Below are 7,195 nucleotides of genomic sequence, written 5' to 3'. Positions count from 1 at the left end.
ATCACGATAACTATTATGAAACCTTATCTTTTTCAGTTTGTCCTTTTCGACAATTTTTATGAACATTTTATATTGACTATAATAAATCATAACTTCAGTTTTTGTCTTTGTCAAAAGAAACTTTTCACATATTTTGCATACAAACAAGTTTTGAACAGCGTACCCCTGATAATACAAGTATCTCAATAAAAGCAACGAATTATTTCACTTTTCTCTAATACTACTAAGAACTATTTTCTTGAACACATAGGTTGTAACCTCTTACTTGTGCCAAAATAAAAGAAAATAAAAGCTAATAGCCACAATGCTTTAAATGACCTACATGAATTTAAAAAAAATAAATCATAAGTAAGGTTTTTCTATAAAAGTTTGACAATGTCAAGAAAGTGAATTGACTTCATTAATATATATATATATATATATATATATCTAATATTTAAATATTTAAATATTAGACATATTCAATAAGAAGTAATTCCTGATTAAAAAGTTAACTTATTGAACGCAGTTTTTATGCACAAGGATTGATTTGCAAAAACATCATTCTAATTCTTTTATAGATATTAAAATTATTGCGTAAAAATGTACAATGCTAAAAATAAAGAAATTATAAAAATCATATATAACAATAGACAGGTTAAAACATCAGTTTTAAACACATTTTACATTATATTTTAAAACCATTTAAATATATCTTTCAAATGTTTCAAATTTAAATTATAAAAAGTTTCTGCAATGTGAAGGTTATTAAAGAAGTCACTTTATATTTAATATATTCATTTTGATTAATCTAATTTGTGTTTTTTGTATTTTTTTTTTTATTCAAGTGTACGAGTTCTAATTTATTTAAAAACAAAGGTTGATTTGCTGGCAGTTGCAAGTATAACAACAATGATAGGATTTAATTCACATCGTCTATATTTATAACTTGCTATGTTTTCATGTTGGGAGTCTAATTCTTTTACTTTTCTATTTATAAGAATAAATAAAATATATTTTTAAAATTTAATATTGTTATGTTTAAATGATCTTTTGAAGGTGGCAACTAGTATGTAGAAACTCAAGTATTAACATTAATAATATGCTTATGTTTAATAGGAGTTGCAAGTGGAAAATGCTATTTGAATAAATAAATAATAAACAATTTTTGCAGTAAATTTTGTTTAGGTAGAATAAAATCTAAAGTTGAAGAACTTGAAACTTATAAGTCTTTGAAGAGTCAAATTTTTGATGACTCAATTCTTATGGTTATATTGTGCTTTGTGACATTAAAAGATTTATGAACATTAAATTTTGGATTGAGTAGGATTCTTTGTTCCCACAAATAAGATTTCAATTTATTTGAGAATATTATATATGTATTATTTGTATTATAAAGATAGTGGTTTGTGTACGTCTGTGCACCCATTCAAATTATATCATCTATTTCTTCATGTGTTTATTTAGCTATTTATTTATAAAATAATAGATTAAGAATTGCAATTTTTAAAATTAAAGTAATAAAAATAAGACATCTATCCAAAGAGCATTACATCTCTTTATGTATCCATTCATCTATTTGTTTATCCAAAATTGTAGGTCAATTCTTCCCTTATTTGAGTGTCTCAATCAATGAGAAAGGTATAAAAAGAGACTCAATATCAAAGATTGATACAAAGAGCTGCATTCCATTGGCTTTAACTGTAGTGTGATCCATTTTGCTAGAAACATATGCTATTTTTTAATTGTAATTTTTTAGTTAGGATGCTGTTGTAAAGAAGTAATATATGTAGTAGCTAATTTCTACCTCCATAAACACTAAAAATCCAACTATATTTACATATTACTCCCAAAGCAATACAAGGAGCTCCATTGCTATTATATGCATATGAAAAAAAAACATACATACATATATATATATATATATATAACATTCTCACCTCATTTTATCTATTAAATTTATTGAATTGCACATATCTTCAAAATAAGATCTTGCATTTTATGTATCTCTTATTACATTGATTTTTTTCAGTTGGGTCAAAATAACATGTCAATAAAATATTATACATTTGTAAAGAGTTGTTAGTTCCTATTTCTAAGTAAGCTGTATGTTACAATCTATTCCTATTACATTTAATTCAATATTTATGATATATGTATATATATATATATATAGACATAAAAATCAGCATGTTTTGAAATGTAATTAAAATGATTGTATTGATTTTATCTATTTAATAACATTTAATTAACTGACATATTATTATTGTAATTATTCTTTTCAATACATAAAATTTTCAGAATTTTCACAACACCTTTCTCGTGACTAATATGTTGAAATTTGAAGCATTCAGATTTGATTCTTTGAATCAATGGACCAAAGTGGTTGGTTTGATAAATGTGGGTGCAAGCCTATCATTACAGAAGAAAACTTCATCATTTAATAGTCTTTAAACAGCAAATTTGAATTGTATTTAGAAGAGCACAATGTAACATTGCGTGCAATATAGAAGAGCACCAATGCATGTGTTAGAAAATTTATAAGATAGTTTTATTTATTTATTTATTTCTCTCACAATTTACATAACCCACACACATTTACTTGTACCTTGAACTTCCACAAGTTCAAATAGACCAACAAAGCATTTAATATCCTATACAACATTAAGTACTTTGTCTTATGTCCATCCAAATATACCACACATGAACATAGAAATATTCCTGTTCTTAAATACAAAACATTCTGATTCCTTTTGGCCACAGAATTTAAATTATAGGAAACAATGATCCTAATACACCATCATGCAATCAAATGGTCACAATTGACAAAATTCCTTTGTGTATAAATATAACGTGGCATTTTGTCATCACTTGTCCTTAGATTATCAAAACACATTAAAAAAAAACATTTTAAGATAATGGCAGGAATAATAGTTGAAAAAAAAGTGCATGTCTACAGAAGGTGTTTAGAATATGTTTCATCAAAAACTCATTTTTAGTAAGTAATATTTATCCAAACATATCATGTCGAAAATTCTAGAAAAGAAAAATATATTGCATTTTGAAATATTTTTGGGCATGTGATTAAAAAAATCATATCATAGCAATATGTTTTATTTGTATTTGTTACAAAACACATGTGTTTTTTTAATAATTAATTTTTATTTAAATCATTTTAACCACGAGTTATTATGTTTCTTCAAAAAAATAATCCAGCACAGTAATAAAAAATCAAAGTACACATGTATTCCTTACTGTGCACTAAATATTGAAATTCCAAATTTTAATTTTTTGAAAAACCATTGATTATTATTTTTTTCTAAATAAAAATGCGGTTTATTTCAAATGACTTATTTAAAATTTTGTGAACATCATAAAATGGACACGTCAACCCAAGTTTTGATAATTAGAAAGTTTCAATGTGAACTATTCTGTTGTGAATTCTGTCCATCATGTGAACTAATTTATAAATTTAGGTCATAATCCAACAAAATCATGTAGGTTATTCAAGCATCCCCCAACTTTAGTGATTAGTCCGCGTCAAAAAAAAAGTTAATAGTAGCATCCAAAAAAGGAGAGCTCCCATCAAAAGCTACTCCCGATATACGTATCCAATTATCGAATACCTAAATTCTACCATCGCAATCATGTTCGAGAATCAAATTTTAAATGTTTTTTTTTTTTTTTTTTTTTTTTTTTCTTCTTCTTCTCAATAACACAACCAAATTTGGCGCTAAATCGCAAGCAGGCCACCAGTCGCTTCAATTAGTGATAAAAACTCTGCTATTCTTCTTCATGCGGAGAGCTGGGCTTGGGATTTGTCGTCCGGGTGAAGGATCATAGAAACCCCTAATTTAAGGTCTTCGAATTCGAGCGATTTCGGTTTGTTACACTGATCGAAGCTCATGTAGTTTCTGGATTCTGTCGACGATGTTTGTAGGAGCCATTTGTAGGTGTTGGGTAGATCTTTTCGTTTGCGGAAATAGAGCTTTGGTTTCAGTGACGGGACTCCTAGCGGCCTCAGTTGCAGGAAATAGCAGAACGTTGATGAACCGAGAGATTTTGGTATCGCGATGATTGCTGAGTTCCTGTTACAATGGAGTTTTTGGATCTGTGGAACTGCGAGTTTGAATAGTTGAGCCACCGTGTTGCCTAATTCGTGGATGTGATGTTTGCTGATTGGTTGTGAGTTGCAGAGAGTGAGAGGGCTAGGGGACTTGATCTTCTCTTGCTGAGCACCAAAAGAACCGTGACAGTATCTGTTTGGTTAGCTGGTGAGATCAGATTTCAACTTATGGAGTTGCTTTCGGTAATGCGGAAATCAATTATTGCATTCTTTCTGCATCTGGCGCATGATAATTTGGTTCGAATCAATGCGGGGTCCATAGTTTGTGGTTTTTTCCATCTACGTGGATAAGATTTTGAGAATTTTGGGTATTGTGAATCCTCCATGTACCAGATTACCTTGCTGTGTGGTCCCTTTTCACAAGCTTTGCAAAAATTTAGAGCATCAATTTCTAAGAAACTCAGCGAATGCCACGACTTCAGTTCTGCACCAATACACAGTTTCAGATTGGGGTGGTATAAGTTGTAGTGTGTTTGTGTGTGTCATGTGCATCTGGGAATACTGCGGAGGCGTAACGTGATTCAGGTTTTTGAATGGCTGTGAATATCCGAGGTGCTCAGCCTTGCAAATACTCGTAATGACGAACTTGCCTCAGCGGATCATGTAACATCCGAGAGTTTTTACTTTTTAAATTGAATTATCTCCATAGAGAAAATGGTGATTGAGCATGACACGATTTTGAACTGAGCACAAGAAAATGCATCCACAACTCTCCAATATCTGAAGGCTGTATTCCCAGCTTGGTCCTCGGCTTGTGTAGTATATACAGCCCATCAGTGATGAGGAGGACAAAGGATGAGCTCATTCCTCTTCTTGTGAGAGATTGCCCATAAACTGACGTTAGTGTGAAGTAGTAATTGGTATGTGAGGCAAATCCGATTTATATTTTTCTCAAGAGTGATGAGATAGAATTTCTTTGTCAGGTTGTTAAGCAGTTTCACCGCTTCTTGTGGTGATTGGTAGTGAATAAACGAGCAGCATCATGAAGTTGAGAGATAGCTGGATGTTGGGTTAGTAATTTGTATTCATTTTTCATGAGTACTCCTTTATGAAGTTTCATATTGTCGCCGGTAATTGGAGGTTCTTTTATAGAATGTTTACATGTTGAGTTCCCTCCGAATCCTTACGTTGCTGTTATTACATTTCAAAAGCGCTTTTTATGCTTGGATCAGGTTTTTCCGAATATTGGACTGGATAGTGATTCTGAACCAAATGCAGGCAAACATGAAAAAGGAGCATATCTGAATATTGTGCTAGGTTATCTTTGGAAGTGAGTGGGCTAGTTAAGAGTTGGATGATCAAGGCTTTAAAATCCTATGCAGTGCCAATGCCACCATTTGTTTGTTGGATTGATTCATGCCAGTACGAACAGGTTATTCGAATAATATGTTGGCCAATGCATGGCAACTACTGGTTTGTAGAGTGAAATGCTTGGATTACTGGTTCAGAATTAAAATCTGAGGCAAATGTTCAAACTCAAATTGAGGAAGAATGCTATCTTGAGTAAAATCTGACTTAGTATTGGATTAGAGTGCTGGGCTGTTGTCGTGGGCCATTGGTGCATTATAGGAAGGAAAGGATCTCGCCTCGCTCAACCCCAACATCTTTCCCTTCCGTAGTGTCGGCCATTTTTGTAGCTGAGATACGTTTTAAATACACAATCCCTCTACATCGGTTGAACCAATTTTTTTCACAAGATACGCATGCTAATCTTGTGACCAAAGGTTTGTAGCTTTGATGGCATTGGAAGGTTGAAAAGTGGGCACTGACGGCTCTTGCATGTTGTCAACTGATAAGCATGCCGACAAGTCTGCTCTTGTGGGGTGAACTGGTGTTCGGCGTTCTCTTTCAGCGAAAGTGCACAAGATGATACAGTACCCTCACACCATGCAGGTCGATGTTCATGAAAACACCACACTGCAGAGGGAGACTGTCAGAGCTATTTCTAACCAGCAAATTTTGCGCTCGCATTGCATTCTTTCGTTGCCAACAGTCAGCTCTATAAATTTCGCGTACATGGGAGGATGTAGGAATCAAGGTCTCGTGTTCCGCGTTCGAGTTGGGACAACCGTCTCTCTCAGTGGGCTCCCACTCCCGCTCTACCTCCCCTTGCTGTTCTGCTGTGCACGCTCTGCCCTGTGAAAAGTCTTTCACGAAATACCCACATTTGAACCGTATTCGAAGGTTTCGAGGTAGTGATCTTTGTTTGGAGAGCACTGTAAGATAATTACAGTGATTCACCTCTGGCACTGAAATGTGAATATGAGGAGTATTGTGCGAGGCTTTAGTTGGGGCTATTGACGCTAAAATTATTTGTGGAGGAGAGCGAGGATGATTGAGCGGAGATTTGATGATCGTCTAGAGTAAAGATGTTCGGTCTAATTGGATTGTGGAAAATTTCCAACGGTAAGTCACGGATAACGATTAAGTTTGAGTGGAAATCGGACAATGTGGTCATTCTTGGATGTGAAATTCTGAGATATTTACGATGAAGTACAGTCATGCAACATGCTTGCGCATCTGGGAGATTTGTCCTTTTCGGGCAAGAATCTCATCTTCGCAGTCAAGCAAGGATCTGCCCCGTGTTTTTAGTTGTGGGCTGTGAGGGGAAGCTCTGAAATGCAGAGTATTCATGTATTCCTCGTGAAGGATTACTTTCAGCGAGTTCTGGTTCTAAATTCTTTCAGATCTGACTCTATGGTTTTTTTTTGCCGCCTTCCTTTTCGACCTGTAGAAATTGGTGCTGCAACGAGACGATGGTCACGTAGGCGTTGGCATTGCATCCAATTATCGCACTTCAACATCAGTGGTCCCACGTCTGAACGATACGCCTTCAGTGGGAATCATATACTTACAACTATCCACTTACTCTCTTGCATACAACTTGGAATTCAGAGCTCTTTCAGAGTGAAAGAGGATTTTGACTGCGGAAGGCAACATGATTTGACATGCTTATTTTTGGTAGATGATGGACGCCACTTAAGTTTATCCAGTAGACTTTAGGTTGTTCCAAACTCCGCCTAAACGACATCAACTTCCAGAGGACTCAATTCACGATCATGAAGGTGTATGAGACTACGGAAGAGGTTG

At 33.8% G+C, this 7,195-nt stretch overlaps 2 long non-coding RNA genes across 2 annotated transcripts; one reads left to right on the top strand and one right to left on the bottom strand.

The window, feature by feature from the left end:
- Nucleotides 1-2,191: 2,191 nt before the first annotated feature.
- Nucleotides 2,192-3,485, bottom strand: LOC149988436 (uncharacterized). The gene is made up of 2 exons (XR_016504630.1): nucleotides 2,588-3,485; nucleotides 2,192-2,391 (listed from the first exon to the last, which is right to left on the bottom strand). It is a non-coding gene; the product is annotated as an uncharacterized LOC149988436 (long non-coding RNA).
- A 206-nt stretch (nucleotides 3,486-3,691) lies between these two features.
- LOC149988435 (uncharacterized) lies at nucleotides 3,692-5,217 on the top strand. Its single transcript, XR_016504421.1, has 2 exons — nucleotides 3,692-3,861; nucleotides 4,176-5,217. It is a non-coding gene; the product is annotated as an uncharacterized LOC149988435 (long non-coding RNA).
- Nucleotides 5,218-7,195: the final 1,978 nt, after the last annotated feature.

The sequence above is a fragment of the Physcomitrium patens genome, chromosome 8, assembly GCF_059467195.1.
Source record: "Physcomitrium patens ecotype Gransden chromosome 8, ASM5946719v1, whole genome shotgun sequence".
Taxonomy (NCBI): Eukaryota; Viridiplantae; Streptophyta; class Bryopsida; order Funariales; family Funariaceae; genus Physcomitrium; species Physcomitrium patens.
This window is presented reverse-complemented; position numbering and strand designations above follow the sequence as displayed.